At 31.3% G+C, this 10516-nt stretch overlaps 1 protein-coding gene across 1 annotated transcript in view; it reads left to right on the top strand.

Annotated features, from left to right (window-relative positions):
• Positions 1-3594: 3594 nt before the first annotated feature.
• LOC124539236 overlaps positions 3595-10516 on the top strand; it is an 82730-nt gene continuing 75808 nt past the window's right edge. Inside the window, exon 1 of the mRNA XM_047116537.1 lies at positions 3595-3906. The gene's annotated coding sequence lies outside the window, so the exon portion shown is untranslated. The remainder of the gene's footprint in view (positions 3907-10516) is intronic.

Raw genomic sequence — 10516 nt, 5'->3', positions numbered from 1 at the left:
GTTCATTTAAAATCTTATGTATGTGTTAGTGGTTTAAAACCCCCCCAAAAGACTAAAAATAATTATTTTTAACATTCCGACTCACGGTACATTATATTGAATTCAATAATTTTGTTTGATTGTGGAATGTAAAGACAAATATTTTTCTAGCAAAATTAATGAACAAATGTTTGGAATGAGATCTCATTACATATATAATTGGCCTCAAAGTCAACGGATATATTTACTCGGTAAATTCTCGAAAAATGGATTCCCTTGACCTTTCAATCTTGATAAATTATAATTAAGTGTATAGCCAAGAGCTTGAGTGTGGGAGAACTTATTATTTATTTGTAAATTAGTTGTTGCCGGCGGCTTTGCTAGCATTTGTTTGGTTGTCATGTGTTTGGCAAAAAGTAGCCTATATCCTTTCTTGCAGTTCAAGTTTGCTTCATACTAAATATCATCAAATTCGGTTCAGCCCTTTGGTCATGAAAGAACGACAGACACAAAGAGCTACTTTCACATTTATAATATTAGTTTAGAATTTTCCTTTTCCGATTATATCAAAGTTCAAAAATACAAAAGATTTTTTCTGAAGCTTATACAACGTATATCTGTTTTTTAAATATGGTAGATTTTCATATAATCTTGAAAACTTTAATGAGTGTATATAATAACATGTTATTTTTATTTATAGGCCATACGTCATACAATATATATGCTCCCCGCTTCTCTTAGTTTTGCTTCAGCTACTTTCCTCGCCAATTATACCTCATTCGAATATTCGTGTTTATTTTTACTTTGAATATGGTCATTTTTATAGATTTATAATGTTGATACTTTCGAAATTAATCAGTTTACTTAATACGGACATACGATACTTTAATTATGATATACTAAATAACATATACTAACAAAATTGTATCAATGTATTCTGTAATTACACTCAATCTCAAAAATTATATATGTAAAGTATATGTATTACAACATAGAACCGCAGATTAACATAGTTTTACAGTTTATAATACATATATAGTTAAATCATAACGGAATCATTATATTTATTTTGAACAACCAACAAGTAATACTTTAAAATAAATAAGCCTGTGTCGTCATATAGTTTCCTCTTAAGACACCACAGAAAAAAAATATAGTACGATATAATTTAGATGTAGCATCGGCAAATTTAATAAAACTGATTACTGCCGTTTTACACAACCAATAGAAATAGCTCCCCATCGCGCCATTCTACGCTATTCGTCGCTATAGATTCTCGCGTCAGTTGAACCAAAGAAAGCAAGTGCATGTAAATCGACGTGTCGAATTGACGACTTGGGACGTCCAACTGCCGCCCGCAGTGGGTTAGAGAGAGAGGTGGAGCCTGCCATCGTATGCGAGAAAGAGAAGCTAGATTGACGCCGTAACGCGTTACGTAACGAAGCAGTTTACCCTCCCATAAGAAGTTATCACTTCAATGATTTACGTATTTTATTGTTTGTAGGTAAGGTTGAAGTCGCTAGTGATCTTGTAGTATTAATTAATTACGTACTATATATTATAAAGTATATTTATTAAAAATGATTAATTACAAAAGTTTAATATGTCGGTATATGACGGTCTTGTTCTAAAGGCTTGATAAGGCCTGAATTAAAATCTCGGGTCGAAGCGATAAAAAAATTCTGTCTGGATGTTGCAAGAGTACATACTCCCGTGACTTAAAGCACCTAAAACTTATGGTTTCACGCCTGAACTCAATCTGGTCATATCCTGAGAGGAAAAAAAAAGGCTCTGGAATCTGTGTTTGTGGTCAGAGTGTGCGCTATAAATTGTTGTAAAGTGCAAGATGCAGTTATCTGGTCACCCTTGACACTGGTTACCCTTCAGATCAGTTAGGACGAGATAATGGAAAATAAACATTTTGTGAGTGTTTTGAATTGATCTGATAATTAAATATAGTGTAGCGATAGACGAATGCACATAAGTATTTTTATATACAATATGTTATATTAAATTATATGTTTGGTGATTATTATTAATAAAGATTTTTTTGGAATATGTTTTTTATTTTACTTAAATGTTTGGTTCCTTTTTTATTTAAACCTAGAAGCGCCTGTTATCCTAAAAAATAACACCTGTTTGCTACGTTCTGCCTCTTCGAAACAACACTTTTCTTTGGATATATGAGGCCCATAAAAAAATAATAATGGTCTAGTATTTGATAAACTGGTTTAACTTACGTTTCAATTAAAATCTTATAAATACATATAACTCCAATTTGCGCGCTAATGTCGTTTTCTCCTAAAAGTATATTATCTTTAAAAAGTATTCGAAAGATACGTAAGTAGATAGGTGGTAGTCACTTTCCATCAGGTGAGCCTCCTGCTCGTTTGCCACCTATCACATACAAAAAAAAGTTTGATGTAGGTATCTAAAAATTCAGATGCTATTTTTTAATATTTAATTAAAGTTATTATTTTATACTCCAGATACTTTGTGTCGTCACTGTTCAATGTAGATCGTAGTTTCTTTGACATCCCATCGGATTATGAGAGTAATAGAATTAATAATTCACCTGCCTTAGGGCACATACTTATTACTTAGTCTCAGTTGATGATTTTTTTTAATGGGTCAGCTGATGGTAAGTGGTCACCACCGCCAATAGACAATGGCGCTGTTAGAAATATTAAACATTGCTTACATCACCAATGCGCCACCAACCTTGGGAACTAATATACCTAGTATGTCTCTTGTTCCTATAGTTGTGCTGGAACTGACTAATACTGGTAGGTAGTAGAATATCGGATGAACCCTACCACCAAGTACCTATGTATGTATGGCCATCGTGGCTAAAATCTGTCACACGGACATTATTATCAATGTATACGTTTAAGTTACTTAATACGCGCTTATATCAGAAACAGCGTATGCCATCTGAAAATTTCTTTTTACGTTAGATAATCAAGTTGATTGACAAGATTTAATATAACGAACTTTACCTTATATAAGAATGATCTTATGACGTTAAACAATATGGTAAACTGCATTGAACGAATTTGTATAGTAAATAATTATTACATAACACAAAGTATAGTTGATAACGCAGATGATGGTCGCTTTATATAAAAAAAAATAATTAAAATAAGTTATTATATTGTAATATTCGTCGTAATACTTACTTCAGTCTTTCATAAATCATTACATGAGCCAAGTTACCAAGTAAGTTTACATACCATCCGAGGCCATAGCATTTCTTCTAAGGTGATCAACTTAATGCCATTGCAATTAACATAAGCCCTATTACAATCTAATAAAGCCTATTTTCCCGTCAACAATACTCTCATTCATGACATAAATTGCTAAACGAAAACATACTTTACGTGTCGTGCTGTGAACTTAAATTTCTTTCGCAACTCTGACTGACAATATTCAAGCTATAAATATCTTTATTCTCCTTGATTTAAAGCAAAAAATCGTTTAAGATTTCGAAAACTTACCTGTATAATACTCTTAAATTAAAAAGCCATAGTAGTAGCTTACGTTAGTCAGTTATATACGACATTTTAATAAAATCGTATTATACCACGTTTTGAAGAGAATGTAAGTCTACGATTGGTTCTTACTCTGAAGACACAAGACAGTCGTCCATTCGCAAAGGAAAGGTCTTGTTGTGTCGCGCATGCGCCGTGAGTGTTATTAAGATATATTTTTGTGATTTCCCGCGTTTACCGAAATTCACTGTCAGAACCTCTTAAAAAGTTGAGTGAAACGAGTTTCCTTACTGTTTACTGGAATTTTCGAGTGTGGAATCTTCACAGTGAACTGGCTGGCACTTCAAACTGCATGTTTTATTTATATTTAATCATTGATTCTATTTGAATCCTCTGTTTATGACGATTGAAGTTTTATTGGATTCCGGTTCGAGAGGTGAGTTATGATTAATAAGATTTTTATTGGCATTCTTAGGCACTTACTTTCAAATTTATTGTTTTTTCTTGTTTGATATTTTACTTATTAATATTGACATAAACATTATTCGGAAATATATATAAATTAATTTATATTTGTAAGATAAGTTAAATTTGAAAACGTTGTATTCTATTTTCTGTATTCGAAATACGTATTACTTTAGTAAATATTCTAAATGTATAAAAAAATATTATAATATTACTATAATATTTTTTTAGGTGCAAATATATGTCATATACTGAGTTTCTCTGTTACCTCGACCTTTTTAAATAAACATATACCTATACAAATATTAGGTATTCAAAAAAACACGACGTTTATGGTTGTTTACGTATTATTATACAGATTTTGTAAAATAACCTTGTAGTTTTTTTTTATTAGGACGAAGGACTTATTCCTTACTGCTTTAAAACCAAATAAAAAATCGAAGGGAAAATAAAACTATACATACCCGGATTTGTTTGTGTGATGATCTCATAATTACAAATATAATACGTATTTGTTTAATAAGAAAACATTTCGTGTAAATAAATATCCAAGGTTAAAATGTTCGAAGGCGGAGGTCGTGGGTTCGGTCCCACAATTATATTTAAACAGACCGACTGTCGCCCGCGGCTTTCGTGCTAGACCAGTTTTTTTCTACAATTGCCGGACGTAGTAATGCAAGTTATATAATTTAACATTTGCAAAGCGAAAAAGACAATGAAAAATTAACAAAATAACTCTACGAATCTATGAATGAATGTAGAAATAAATTCAGACTTTTATCGGCTTAATAAGAAATCACATTCGTCCAGGAAAACTGGCTCCATGAAAAAAAAAAACAACGGTCACGTACTCGATAAGGCATCCCTAAAATTGAACTGTCAAAGAAGTAGGCAAAGAAACTATAAATAATAGTTTAACAAAAAGCACTCAGCTTTAGTCCACTGTTGCACTACTAGTTACGACTTGGTGTAATTATTATATTTTACCTAAAACGCAGGTGTTTGCTTCTGGGTGTGTCCGCATTTCCGGACTCCTGGCATAGATAATAAAATATCCTAGAAGCGCGATGTGTGGGATCTACACAAACATAAAGTACTTTAATAGAACCTTGTTTATTTTTCGAACAAATTACATTTATATAACTTCCTGTTGTATATGTGGGTGACAATTAATAGAGTAAAACCGTTATTGTTAATACATTGTACATATTGGCTCTTTACATTAAAACCTATTAAGCATATTAATTAAAATAAAATAAATAAATAATTAAAATAAAAAAATAAATAAAATTTTATTCAGTAAGAGTAACTCACCCCTGCTTCGCATGGCATGCTTTGTTTTAATTAAAAAATGACATTTTTGATTTGGTACATGAATTCTATAGATTATATTAAACATGTAATCAAATAATACTTATTTTATAATATTAGTATATATAATATAGCATTTTTAATGAAACATATATTTAAAAAAGTATTTGAAAAATTCCGCCTTGAGGATCGAGAACCGTCAATGTATATTTTTTTTATTTGAAAGAAAGTATAGTACTTAATTAAAAGAAAGTAAAACAATTTCAAAACCACTAAAACAATATTTACTATTAATATTAATTCTCGAAGGAAAGAAACGAACTGCGCTGCAAAAATATCTAAAACATAATTTTTAATTAACTCATAAAAAGCGTGGAGCGCATCATTAAAACGTATGCTTTCACTATTAATAAAATATTCGCTCTTATTTACAAAGACGAATTGCAAAATAAAATGAATAACAAAAAGGATTATCGCAAAAACAGCTACACATACATTTATAAATGAAAATAGCATCACACATGAAACAAGACAAAAACTAAAACATCTGTTAATATAATATTATGAAACCAGTTATTATTTTGATGAAATCCGTCGCAGCGTTAGCAACAAACAATCCTTTGCATAGTTCGAATAACTCAACAGAATGTCATGAAACGACCCATTTACATGATCAATTAAGCTGCAGGTTACTTTCTACCTAAATGGTAAGCCAAGGTCACATTTCATAGCTTAGAACCAGTTGTATTGTTTACGTTGTTCCCGGTACCGTCAGCAGCGTAATTGACTTGTTATGAAATAGCAAAAAGTTTTCATTAGATTTTACGCTCTTATAGTTATAGAGGGTACGATAGTTAATTGATTAGAATGTTCGTTTGTTTGTTTAAAGTGAAACATCAATTATATTGCTTATTATTCTGATTCCTTTTACATGCACAAGGGACTTACTTGGTGGTAGGGCTTTGTGCAAGTCCGTCTGGGTAGGTACCACCCACTCATCAGTTATTCTACCGCCAAATAGCAGTACTCAGTATTGTTGTGTTCCAGTTTGAAGGGTGAATGAGCCAGTGTAACTACAGGCACAAGGGACATAACATCTTAGTTCACAAGGTTGGTGGCGCATTGACGATGTAAGGAATAGTTAATATTTTTTAGTGTCATTGTCTATGGGTGATGTTGACCACTTACCATCAGGTGGCCCATATGCTTGTCCGCCAACCTATACCATAAAAAAGTGGTTAATATTTAGTAGTGTCTATGAATTTGATCATGCACTTATCATCCATCTGAATCTTTATTTCCAGTATGCTAGTTTTTCAATTAAAAAAATTAAAAGTAAAAGTGTGACAAATTTCAAAACATCTTGATAAATTCAGGGTTGAGTAAATTAAAAATAAACTAAAAAATTTCTTTAACTGATTCATAAATTTAAATATAATCTATGCTATATTTAACTTTTAAAGATAATACGTGTATTTCATCATTAAATTTATTTATATCTATATAGAATATATATAGATATTTCTGAATCATTAAAGTATATTTATATACTGTAATGATTCAGAAATGCTTTACGCGCGTTGATATCTTTATTGTGAGTTGAAATGTAAAATACTATTTGATTTCTTTTGATATTTTTATAAACTTTTTAACTCTTGAAAATAGCTTTTGTTTAACTTTGTATCATCCATAAACAGTTTTTCTGTATTTTTTTAAGATTATATAAAATCAAAATATTTTATAATCTAGTAGGCGTATAAAAGTATTATATATTGTTATGTTATAGTGTTGAATTAAATGTGAAGCTACCACTGAGTCAGAATGGATATTGTGCCGAGAAGAACGGAGAGAGAGGCAAGAAACTCTATAGTTTTTTTTGCGAAATTTAAATAAATAATATATCAGTAAAATACAAATTTTAAATCCTTTCTAGACAAAAAAATATATAAGTATCTATGTATAGATAGCAAACGGTTTAGGAGAAAATCCGCACTGCCCTCAACATACAACAAACAAATATAAAGCATACGAGACCAGTTCTAACCTCATGATTTGCAAATCATTAATAATGTATGGCATACCGCACCGCTACTCACCATCAGCTACACCATCTACATCTACTTTCATGCGAACGAAAAAAGAAACGATCCACTGTCATTATGATTTTGTAACCGATGCGTGTGTTCATGTATTATTCATAATACTATAAACACATACATATATCGACATAGATATAAAATATAATATTTATCTCTAAATAATTGAAACTACTTTAGAGTTGTAGTTTTTTTTATTTAATAAATAATAATTAATACTAAGACACATTAAATAAGTGTATGGTAGATCTTTGTGCCGGCTAGTCTTGGTAAGTAACTCACTACCGCCAAATAGCATTATTTAGTACACGTGTTCTGATTTGTAGGACGAGTGAGCAAGTGTAACTTCAGGCAAAGTGACATAACATCCCGCTCCCGCAGTTCATAGCGATGTAAATAACTGTTTATATTTCCTACAGCATCAATCTTTATGACCTCTGATATTACGATACTATATGATAATACTAACACTATAAAAATTGAATTCCCAGTTACTGAAGATCACGGAATTCACCGGAATAGTGCTGAAAACATACATTAATTTATAAAATTGTATATACATATCTGTAAGAGTACATTCACTGAAAATATTCTTTTTTTTACAAGAACATGTCGATGGTTAGGTTTGAAGGTAGAAAAGGTCTAAAGGGAGACATATTTCCCACATCACTGATGTCAATGGACGGTAATGACTGCCGTGAGGACTAATTACGCGACGGTCTTCCTACAACAAATTAAAAAAATTATATAAATTTCATACATTGTCTTATAGACAGTGAAATATTGTTTCAATTCGTGTGTTAGCGTTATTAGTTATACAACGAAAAAAAAAACAAAAATTCTCAATATTGACAATTTGACAGTCTGTCTACACTCTACACGTTCGAATCCGTTTGAAGAATTTTAATGAATCTCGCCACATATTACTCAAACACAAACACAAATAACTTTATTCAGTGTAGAAGTATTACACTTTCTTATTGATGGTCAAATTAAACACTACCACCGGTTCCGAACAAGAAACACCTAGACCTGAGAAGAACCGACGAAAGAAACTCAGTGGGTCTTTTTTTGTCAAATTAATTAAACAAGTATATGAATAGAAATAGCTAGGAGGCGATCGTACTATGGCGAAGATGGTATCTCTTCCTTAAGAGGAGAAACCATCCTTTTCATTTCCTGTATAAACAAACAACAAAAAGTTACCAGGCAATCATAAACTTGAGGTACATTTCCACAGTTGGAGACTATTCTATTAAATATGCAAAATACATAAAACTAAGAGAAATGTTTGTTTAAAGTTTTTATGTGTGGACTTTCTCTTACGTAAGTGTGTTTATATGCAAATTGTGAAGCGCCACGCCTGTGATGACGTCACACGCTCGTCTCCTTATGATTTGTTATACCTGTTATACAAATTGCTATTGTAATATATTTTTTTAAATTAATCAATAAATTAATTTATATATGTTACTTAAGAAATTCCTAAATAAAAAAATAAAAAAATATTTTATTCGAGCTTGACAGTTATAAATACAAATTAAGCACATCAAAAGTCACTGGTGCTTGCCTGAGTTTGAACCCGCATTCATCGTTTAAGATCTACGCGTTCTAACCACTGGGCTATCTCGGCTCGTGCGTGTAAAACGATATAGCCTAAAATACCCCTCACTAAACAGACTATTTAATGCAAACATGTTTTTGAAATCGACATGTATTTGAGATAAGCGCGCTCGTACAAAGTCCACAATTTATAATACAATAAAAATACCTTATATCTCATGAAACAGGTTTAGAGTTATTCATTTGATATTATCACTAATAAAACCCTAAAACGAATAGCCCGACGCGAGAAAAAAATCTTTTAAGACGATTTCATGAGACATCGTAAGGCTATTAATAAATTTGACACATCGCTTTCGTAAGTGTTAAGTACGGACTTATGTTAATATTAACGGTATTAAATAGCCATGTTTAGAAAAGTTCCCATGAATATAAAGCTTCCAATTATACTGTCATGTAAAAAAAACACCATTGATCACCATCGTGATGTAATGATTGCCTAGTTGCTCTATTCACTATAAAAGACATAGATACCAAGATCTTGGGTTCAAAACCCAAGTCGGGCCGACATAAGATTATTGGATTTCCTATACAAATGATCTCAGTAATATCCCGGATGAAAGTATGAAGTATAACTATTCCCGTGTAAGAACACACTCGATTAGTATCGGCAAGTGGAGAAATAAAAAGTCCACCAATGTGGACACACTTTTGGGATATAATATGTCCTGCGAAATTGGCTGGTTTCCTTAGAGACACTTGCTGTTATTTAAACAATAATTTAAGGAAGGAAAGTTGAAGGAAAACATCCTCAGGAAACTTACATCAGTCGGATGAATATATGTATGTTACTTGTATATTATATACCGACCTACATCGTTGTGTAAAGAAATAAACTGAAGCACTATTCCGGGGTTGAGGTCAGAGCTGAATAATAACTATAATAAAACAATATTTATATTAAACAAAAGTACGAATTAAAATACGTACACAAATTGACTGTCATTTTTTTAATTTACAAATAAAGGTTAAAAGCTTTATTATTTTTATGACAAATTATCTTATATAATAATTTAGCTGAATAAAATATATTCAATATCCAAAGTAACCTTACATCAAACCTTTATGTCGATTCGATTTTGCCGACTAAATAAATTTCATGCTGACAGTTCCAAAAGTTATCGTATTAACATATCGTGTGAGCGAGACCGATATAAATACCCGATACGTATAAAAGAGATGGCAAGTGTTTGAAGAGTTGGCGCCATTCGTCCAGCATAATTACAAAATGACATAACAAGAGAAATTCGTAGACATGTACTGTGCGGCTGGTATGACAATAGTGCAACTGTTAGGAAACAACAGATCACGTACGGAGATAATACGCGTGAGACCACGCAGTTTCTCAACTAATGACTGCGCAGATATTATTTATTACGGAATTCGCATTATAATTATAATATACCTTTACTGTATGCAAGCTGAATTGTATTTTTGATATCGACACGATTAATCGGTTTCAATCTTGAATTTAAATTTGGTTGTGCATTTTGTATTATATATAAAATATTATTATTATTATTAATTATGTAATTAAGAAGCAACCTATTT

The sequence above is a fragment of the Vanessa cardui genome, chromosome 22 (genome assembly GCF_905220365.1).
Source record: "Vanessa cardui chromosome 22, ilVanCard2.1, whole genome shotgun sequence".
In the NCBI taxonomy this organism is placed as follows: domain Eukaryota; kingdom Metazoa; phylum Arthropoda; class Insecta; order Lepidoptera; family Nymphalidae; genus Vanessa; species Vanessa cardui.
Note: the sequence above shows the minus strand (reverse complement) of the source record. Positions and strands in the feature narration are given on the sequence as shown.